Source organism: Cydia strobilella, chromosome Z (assembly GCF_947568885.1).
Source record: "Cydia strobilella chromosome Z, ilCydStro3.1, whole genome shotgun sequence".
Classification (NCBI taxonomy): domain Eukaryota; kingdom Metazoa; phylum Arthropoda; class Insecta; order Lepidoptera; family Tortricidae; genus Cydia; species Cydia strobilella.
The window spans coordinates 48,799,140-48,809,924 of NC_086068.1; positions in this window are offsets into that span (position 1 = coordinate 48,799,140).

The following is a 10,785-nucleotide window of genomic DNA, read 5'->3' on the forward strand; positions in this document are numbered from 1 at the left end:
CGATGCAAAATTTTATTAACCAAAAAAAGGCATACCATCAGATCCACAGCGCAGGCTTCGTTACATTACAAAAAGCTCATCCACCTCAGGTTTCGTCAAAACAGAACGTTCGTTTACACGTAAGTTATCTGCAACACGCATCGTCAATATTAATTTAAAAAAAGAAAACAAAAATGAGTACAATAATAATAACATAAAAGAGGAAACCTAAACCCTAATCCGGTAAGTACCCGGCCCAAACGTCCCCATAATACCAGCGGCGTTCCCCCGTTGAACCGCCAATGATATACGTTGGACCATGTACGCACCTGACCTAGGATCACAACCCCTATTCCGCAAGCGCCTACCCAGATCCCTCACAAAACCCTACGCCTCGGAACACCAAGGCCCAGCTGACTTAACAGCAAGAGGGACAAAATCATAAACCGGCTTTAAGTTTGAGTACTTGGCATGTTTTTGTCTCGCCGCATTCTCCGCAGCCCCCCCCCCCCCCTCCCCCAGCCGCACGCGTAGTCTGTGCAAGATGTGACGCCGCAAATGTGCTCACACACGTAGCATCCCACAGCAGATTCCGCCCCTTAGCCCAAGGAACAAGAGTGAGACCGTCAGGCCGCTTCCCGTCCGTCCGACTAAGACCCTGGGGCTCCAACACGCACGGCAGGTTAGCCGACGCCATCGCCCTGCGAACGATATCGTTGATTGCATGATGTCGAGGGAACCTACCAGCATACCGCACACATCTCAATCCATGGTGCCCGTTCGCCTCCACCATTACCCCACAGACACACAAATGTGGCTCACACACATTACACCCGAGCATTAACGCAGCACCAATTCTTAGGGAATCGTTATCTAACAACGTCCCCAAGTGTGACGACGGTAAGGCGTGCAGCCAGGCCCCAGACTCGGGCGCAGCTACCGCTTTCAGCCGAGACTGTTCTACTCCTGATGCCCCTCCAGCAACTGCTCATACGTCTGACGGCATAAAATGTAGTTTGCCATGAATAAATAAATTATTTATTTATTTTCAGTTGAATATAAATGACTGAAGGGATACAATGCCTCTGTCACTTAAAAAAAGATATACTATTCTGTTTGCCCAGGCTCATGGACTTGTGTACTTCCAGTTCTCACGGTGCTTAGACTTGGTCTTTGACGGAAGCTCTGAAGTCTCAACTCGGGATTTGCCAGAGAGCTATGGAGCGCAGCATATTAGGTGTAAAACTAAGGGATGGAAGCGCCTTAGTATCACACGTATGATACTAACTCAATTTTAGTGATAGCGAGTCAGTATCAGACGTGTGTTTCCACAGGTTAATAGGTATGGGTCAAACTGCTTTGCATCAATTTGTGGTTTGGCGATCGTTCGACGGGCTAAAAGCTATTTTTCCATTCGCAATATTAACCACCTTCTTTTTTCTAAATAGCCTTCTTTTCCGGAAGCATCACTAACCAATTCGCATATTTTCCTATTATATTTATTATCTATATATAATAGCTTATTTTCCTGATAGGTTTTCTAACCATTCGCATAATTTGGATAACTTTTCTTATTTTAATGTAGTGTAAAACAATATCGTACAATAAAATATCGGTTTTGGCGCACTGTTTTGGTCGCAGTTCACCTAACACACTCCTCATCGCTTAGCTCGTCGTCGCACCTATCTAGGCTCTTTCAAATGGCACTATTCCGTGAGTGAAACAAAATGCAATATAGCTGGAAATTATGCAAATTGGTTAGAAATGCTTTCGGGAAAGGAAGCTGTGGAGTAAAAATAAAGTGGTAAAAGTTGCGAATGGCAGAAATCGCAAATTGGAAAAAAATATTCCCGGAAAATAGTAGCACCACTCCGTAAAAGAGGGAGGAGGCCTTTGCCCAGCAGTGGGACCCAGTGGGCTCTTAATAAATGAAAATAACTAAATTGAAAAGTAATTAGTAATTGAGGTCATCTGCCGGTGCAAGTTTCACGCGGCGGGCCAATTCTTTTTTTCGCTTCTAATTTCGTGGCTTTAAATATGCCCCCGTTAACGGAACTGAGCCTAACTGAACACATTTTTGACATAAGTATTTATATTTTGATTATATTTCTGGTTGTTTGTTAAGTCGTTGCTCCTTGCCAACCTCTACCAGACAACCAAAACTATCACTACAATGTCGAATATGTGGCCGAAGAAATTAGAGGGCTACAACGTTCCGATATCGTACGAATCGGTACAAACAGTTATAGGTACCTTTAGTAAAACGTCAAAACTTTCATAAGCGGCAAAAAACTCAATTGTGGGTTAGGTACTTTATTCATTTTGAGGAGACATAATGACACCAACAAGCTTCATGATGCCAATAAAAGCATACAACTGGGTCGCTTTTGAAAGGTAGTCAGATCGATTGAAATTGAATACAAATTTCACCTGAGGTCATCGAACGGATGGATTGATAATGTGTTATTACAAAGGATGCTGCGAGTTATGCCGCGCTCTCATTCGCGCCGGACACTACAGTAACAAGCGAGAATGATATCGTTATGATAAACAACAGTTACTTACAGACCCCATTCATTATTACCCTAACATCTTCTACACTATAATACCTAACTTCACGTCGCGTCGCGGCTGATTCAGATCGACTACGAGAAGGACAAATACAATTATTATGCAGCTCTTTAAATCCATTGTTTGGAAATCGTTACCTATTTGTTGAGTCAGGTTAATTTTCAATATAAGTAATAAACAAAACATACAATAACGACATTCAGTTTTTTTGCCAATAGCCAAGAGTTTATTTTTTTAGGGTTCTGTACCTCAAAAGGATAAAACGGAACCCTTATAGGATCACTCGTGCGTCTGTCTGTCTGTCTGTCCGTCTTTCACAGCCTATTCTCACCGAAACTACTGGACAAATTAAGTTGAAATTTGGTACACATACGTAAGTTTGTAACCCAAAGACGGATATGTAACGTAAACTTTGGGGGATAAATGAGAAAATTAAAAAATAAAGTTTTTAAAACTAGATCGTGTTACATATCTAATGAAAGAGCTTCGTTATTAGAATCTCAAAACATTTTTTTTTTTGTAATTTTAAAATAAACAGTAGAAGTTATTTGAGAAATGACCATCCCCCCCTTTATCTCCGAACCAAAATTTTTGAAAAATTATATAAAATAGCTCTTTACCTATAGATCACAGGAAAACCTATTAGAAATGTGCAGTCAAGCAAGAGTCGGAGTTAATTACTTAGTTTTTGATCCGACCCCTACGGATTATTTAGTTCTCACGTTTCACATAAAAAATAGGGAAATTGTAAAACATTGTGTAATGTACGGAACCCTTGGAACGCGAGTCCGACTCGCACTTGGCCGGTTTTTTTTTTCTAAGAAAACCTTCCGGCTATAAAAAATATGGTAGAGTCAGACCAAGATAACTCTGCAGCGATTTTTTTAGCACAGACGTGCCAGGGTTATTTAAACGTAGTAATTTCAGAGAAGTTTGATGTTTAAAATAACACTTGCACGTAGGTATGAGCTATAAAAATCGCTGCAGAGTTATCTTGGTATGACTCTACTTACCAAATTTTAGATTTTCTTCCAGTCAACTACTATACATATAGCATTCTGTTCTACAGGTTTGATGTAGAGTATGTAGACTACCTACTGTTAGCGGTTTTTTACGGTTGCCCCTGCCAATCGCGAAGAGAGATAGCAACAAGGAACACTAAGGACGCATACGCACACGCACCGCTTTGGTGCGGCAGAATCAATCTCATTAATCATTTCTGTAATGAAACTAGGTACATACCCCTAATTTTTTTCAAGCGTTTAGACCGGGGTCGGCCCTCGGATGAATCTATTTTTTTTATGAATTAAATAGATGAATAAATTACACTTATCACATAATATGCTTTTTTAAATACAGTAATTACATGGTTTTACAGGTATAAAAAGCATAAAATATATAAAAAGGCATTCTCTACCTCAATGGTTCCCAAAGTTGACTGGGCTCCGAGGCCTCCGACCCACCTAATAGAAACTGCTAAATTCGGGAGTTTCGGGACCCCCCTCTTAGAAAAAATATTAGTACCGGCTTGTTAACCCGATCGGTCGGCATGTCGTCTTATGTTTCAGGGACCACCCAAATTTCGTCCGCGATCCGCCAATGGGTCACGACCAGTGAACGGCAATAAAACATGGAAGCATTCTGTCCGCTCAATTATAGCCCAACGTATACTAATACCCTAAGGTGGGCACTGGGCAGGGCTTACAAACTACCCGATTGGCAACTTCAGTCCGACCGAGATGACAGTCAGTGACGGGTGGCTAAATATATAACGCGGGTGGGTAACGCATATACTTAAACACGGAACCCTATTTCCATTTTTAGTTTTAAGACATTTTTAAGAGCGTGACGCATGAATGAAAAACATAATCATGTTTAACTTTATCAAATAATCAGAATTTTCCTCGAGTCCGTCTGAGAAATCATTCCTGTCACTAAATCCATTCTCCGCCCCGCCACTGACCCAATCCCTCAAACCCCCCGATCACTCATACCCACAGCACATCAACCCCTGATCACTGAACCCCTTGACCCTAAACCACCAACCCTTCTACCGCCATTCCCCGACCCCTAACCCCAGACCCCTTAACTCCTAACCCTAACCCCGAATCCCTTAACTCCCACCCCTTAACTCACCTCCCCTCAACCCCCAACCTCAAACCTCCCAAACACTAATACCCTCTACCTTCACCTCTCACACCTACCCCTCACCTCTCAGTCTCTTTGGTTGTTTCCAACACTACATCAAAAATCATAATACACATACGAGAGAAGTCCCACATTTCGTCCGTGGTCATCAGTAGCCTTACCACGAGTTTGACATTGATATATTCGCTATCGTGTGCGTAACTTACTGTTTATGCATCTCGCTCGTACTGGCATATTAGTGTACAAAGTAAGTTACGAAGACGCTAGCGAATATTTAGTGTCAAACTCGTGGTTAGGCTACAGTTGCACTTCATCAAATTGGTGGTTTTTGGAAGGAAAAATGCTTGATGAGTTACTTTAGAAAACACCCAAAATCACCATACACGTGCCTTTAAAAATTGAGGAGTTCCCTCAATTCCTCACGGATTCCACCATCAGCTGATCAAAACCAAAAATGTAACGAAAACACCTTAGAGGTAATTTCTTTCAAATAGAAAAAGAATTACTCAAATCGGATCATGGGTGCCGGAGTAATCGCTGAATTCATTATCATCAAAACAATCATCATCATCAGCTCCACTTCATCAAAATGGTGGTTTTCGAGAGAAAATGCTCGAGTTGCTTAAGAAAACACCCAAATCACCATACATGTGCCTTTAAAAATTGAGGAGTTCCCTAAATTTCTCATGGATCCCATTATCAGAACAGCACCAGATTAATGTGGCACCACCGTGGAGGTAGTTCCTCTCAAACAAAAAAAGAATTGTTCAAGTCGGACCACGGGTCTCGGAGTAATCGCTGAACATTCTACATTAAGAAAAATCATCATCACTATCATCAAAACATTTATCATCATCAGATCCACTTAATCAAATTGGTTGTTTTCGAGAGAAAATGAGAACACCCAAATCACCATACATCTGCCTTTAAAAATTAAGGAGTACCCTCAATTCCACATGGATCCCATCATCAGAACAGCACCAGATTAATGTGGGACCACCTTGGAGGTAGTTCCTTTCAAACAAAAAAAGAATTGTAAAAGAAAGTCGGACCACGGGTCTCGGAGTAATCGCTGAACATCCTACATTAAAAAATCATCATCACTATCATCAAAACAATCATCATCATCAGGTCCACTTCATCAAATTGGTCGTTTTCGAGAGAAAATGCTCAAGTTGCTTATGAAAACACCCAAATCACCATACATGTTCCTTTAAAAATTTAGGAGTTCCCTCAATTCCTCAGGGATCCCATCATCAGATCAGAACCAGATTAATATGGGACCAACTTGGAAGTAGCTCCTTTCGAACAAAAAAATAATTACTCAAATCGGACAACGGGTCTCGGAGTAATCGGTGAACATACATAAAAAAAATACCCACAACCGAATACAGAACCTCCTTCTATGAAATTGAAGTCGGTTAAAAACAAAGTCGCTTCCTGCTGTCTGTCTGTCCCTGTGTATGCTTAGATTTTTAAAACTACGCAACGGATTTTGATGCGTTTTTTTAAATAGTGATTCAAGGGGAAGGTTTATAGTATAATACATCAGCATTGCACCAGCGTGCTAAGCCGGGGCGGGTCGCTAGTCGGTTTATAAAAACGACGTTTTTTATAATAAAAAATTTCTCACTCAGAAGTGATTCTGCTCATACCAAGGCCAATGGAATGACTTTTACAGTATATATGGTGTTACTTTCTCGCAATAGTGCGTAAAAGAGCACTTTTCGTGCAAATGTCGAAAGTTTAAAGGGCCATATGTGCTGTAAAACGTTGTACGATACACGTGCGGAAAGGTAATTCGCAACTCGTGTCTATTTAAAACACTCCCTGCGGTCGTGTTTCCTCTTTTCCGCACTTGTATCGTAAATACCTATTACAATGCATGTGCTCGAAAAGTGCGTTTCCTACGGAGCCATATCATGCGGAAAGTACTACTTTTCCGCACTAGTGCTTTTTGTTTTCAATTTTTTTTTCTTACAGTACATATGGTGCTACTTTCTCGCACTAGTGCGTAAAGACCACTTTTCGTGCATATGTCGAAAGTTTAAAGGGCCATATGTACTGTAAAACGTTGTACGATACACGTGCGAATAGGTAATTGGCAACTCGTGTCGATTTAAAACACTCCTTTTAATAATTAAACTAATTTGCCATGATATGTTTTTTCATTTACTCGCACAATGCATAGTAAAACATTGTATGATACAAGTGCGTAATAGTAGATTGTTAACCAAGGGATGAAAGGCACTCATTTATGCCGAGGTATTTTGGCGCTCGAACGCAGTGAGAGCGCCAATAGTCCGAGGCTGAAATGATGCTTTTCACCCGAGTTAAACACTCTACTTTTCATTTCGAATACGAGGAAAGTAAAATGCATGTGTTTTCTTTAAGACATGACTAAGTATTCATTTTTATGGTATTTCTTAAGGGTACTTTCAGTTAACAATTTATGCAAAAGTATCGTTATTTATGGAATGGACAGTCTAATATCAGAATGGAAATTGTATAACAAATCCATTTAAACTCAAATTTCAATTGCTTATCTTAAAAAAAATTAAAAATCGTACTTCGAACGTAAAATGCTCTAGTGCAGACACGTATCATTTTCTGCACACCTTTTAGAACAACAACGACCCTCTTTCAGAGCATGAGAAATGAAAAGATGATTTCGGCACTTGTTGCATAAATAGCTATTTCACGTAGGTACAGATAACTTTAGTATTTGGAATAAATATGACGAAATTTTTCAATACTACCGTGCTAAGCTGAAACGTCGTAACTGCATACGACTTTCATAACAATATACGGCTTTTTAGATTACGAGGATAATAGGGATGATGTTATGCCAAATGAAGTAGACTATTTTATTAACTTATGTTTAATTTAGATATTTTCTATACTGTAATAAATTCCTTCTTACAGATTTGTATTTTCCTTTTTTTTCTTTCATGGGATGGAGCTATTAAAAACTAAGTAGTTATTTCAAATTAATAATCAAATACAATTCATTCATCCATTTCTATACAATAGTAAAAAAAATACAGCGAATTTAAGTTTTTCGAGCAAAACTTGTTTTTGCTCTATTTCGTTTGTTTTATATACTAGAGCTATATAAACTAATTACAGACTTAGATAGATATAGCTCATGTCATTTATGCGCAAAGTTTCATTACAATCCCACACGTAGTTTTAAAATGAAAACGAAAATTAACTCCGTTTGTATGGGAGTAGTCTGGTCATATTTTTGAAAAAATCGATGTCGACTGGCAACTCATATTACTTTTTGGCAACCGGGGTTTTTAACCTAATTTGAGCCCGTTGAATCTGAATTTCCAGTTGCTCGATCGAAATCTTGACCGTAAGTGAGATATTCAAGATGGCGGCCAATATTACAGACCCTGATGAGTTCCTTGTAGTGAGACCCATATTTTTTTAAATACATTTTTTTATAATAATTATTGCAAAAAATAACAGTAGTAATAACACGTATTTTCTACATGTTTGGAGTACCTATCTGCCATGGTTCCAAATATACAGCCCTTTAAAGATTAAACAAAAATCGTCGTCAGCGCCGCACGCCGCACCACAGGCCGCGCCGCACGGAAATACGAAATCCCAGTAGTATATATAAAGAAAAAAGAAAAAGAAGTAAAAAAGGAAGAAAAAAGAAGGTGTCTCAAAAAGCACGGTTGGCTGTGCATAGAGGGGTGCTGGTGCATATACTTATGTATGGTACCGAAAGTTGGGTATGGCAGAAGAGGCATCAGAGCCAAGTGAATGCAGTGGAAATGAGAGCCTTGAGAAGTGTGTGGTGTGAGATTACAAGATAGAATTAGGAACAGTGTGATAAGAGAAAAGTTTGGACTGAACGAAGATGTTGTGACAAAAATTGAGAAAGGTATGTTGAGATGGTTTGGACACGTGGAAAGAATGAGTGAAAGAAGGCTAACAAAGAGTGTATAAGGGAGAAGTAGAAACGGGAGTTGTAAGGGGCAGACCTCGGCGGACTTTCTCTGATCAGATCGGGGAAATCCTGAAGAAAGGCCAGGTCAAGAGTGAGGTTACGAAAGTGAAGGAAGCGAAAGAGGTATGTCAGGATCGTAGCAAGTGGAAATCCATGGTCTCTGCCTACCCCTCCGGGAAATAGGCGTGATTGTATGTATGTATGTATGTGTGTATATATATATATACATAAATACATATATATATTTATTTAAAAAAAAATCCAATATTTTGGCCATTTATTAAGCGATTGGTACATTTAATCCCATCAAAAACATTACATGTAAAAAGATGCAAGTCTCGCAACGCAGTTCTACTAAAAAAAGTTTTGAGATGTAATGTGAAACCAAGTCGGTTATTTTAGTCAGTGCCAGGGGGTGCTAAAACCGTAACAATATTAGATACCTTTATTTTTTATATACATATAATGAGTTGGCAATCGCACGGCTACATAGTGACATAAGGATAATTATAAGTCTAGTGATAAGGATAATTCGTCAACTACTTAAAATAATCCTAATTGAGCGCTAGCCCTAATGATAGGTATGCAGTTGGTTTACAGTCGCATCAAGAAGGAGAGCGATTTTGTTTTTTTTTTCTCTAGGGTAGAGGGTGAAATTTAACCGAGCTTGCCGGAGACTCTTAAACGTACAAAAAAAATTAAAAAACATGATAACCGCGCTCCCGGGCACGCTCTACCATCTCGCTCACGCTTACGCTCAGAGAAGAACACAAATTTACATTCAGTTAAAATCACCGAATCCGGACCGGATCCGGAAAATTCGCCTAAACACAGCACGCGCTGTGTGTTTTAGATGAGGTAAATGGGACGGATGGAAGGTATGACGTTGAACAAAACAAAGAATAAAAAAAAGTTTAAATATAGTAAGATAAAAAGATATTTTTGAAGATGATTGAGAACAGAAGAGGATCGCCTCTTCTTTCATGTTGGTGGCACGATACGACGATTACATAAATACTGTAAGAGAAGGCAAAATTAAAAGATGGAGATGCCATGGAAGGCATTTGTGATTTATGCTAAAGAGAAGGTTAATGTTATGTCATAATGTTGTGTCTGTAGAATTTCATACAATCTTATGCAAGTTCCTTCATCTCCTTATATGCGACTACGTCTATCCAATTTTTTTATTTGATACATGAAACTTTTCTTAGGTAAGTATTCCCTTTCCGCGATGGCTTTCAATCCTACACTCTATTATTTTTCGCATGAGATCGCCGTGTAGTGTTTTGTTCCTTATATATATTGTTCCTGGGATAAAAAAAATTAGAGCAAGATAAAGATTGGAGCGCATTTAATATAATTTTGGTTAAAAGGCCAAATAATCTAAAATGATTTATTATATCTTCTTTTGTTACTAGAATGGATGTTAGCATTACAAATAATTCAATCAAAGAACAGTTATAAAACTTGTCCTTTCAAGGAGTTCCAATTCTCACCCCACATCCCATCATCAGGCTTTGAAAACTAATCAAATTTATAATTGTAAACGTAAATTTGAGCACATGTGAATGGTTAAATATAATAATTATAAATGAGATTGATATTGTAATACTTATTACTAGGTACAAAGTTTTATTTTATTGTTAAAAAGTTATAAACTGTAATAGATGTCATATAATAAAGAAAAAGTGACGAAGCCCTCCAGTAGTGAAGGCGTTAAAAAAACACAAATCAAAATATTTAATCAAATAATTTGATTTGTTTTCAAAAACTTGTTAAAAAACTATTTATTTTAATTTATTTTGTTTACTAATAGTAGTGTGTTTTTAGTATAATTGAATACATACAAGTTAATATACGTATCCACTTTGACTTTGACTTCGAAAATATATTTTAACATAATGGCGACTCCGTGGATTCTAGAATCACGGCGAGCATCCAAATGTCCCAAGCCTAGTCGTTACAAACACACATGACACAGGGCCGGCGAGACAACCGTGTGTCATTTAGATTAATTCTGCTCTGTGTATTCTAACACTACGTAAGTAAGTACATCTAGGTAGTAGTGGCGTAACTAGGTGTGGGGGGGGGGCAGAGGGGGCAAGTGCCCCGGGCGCCAT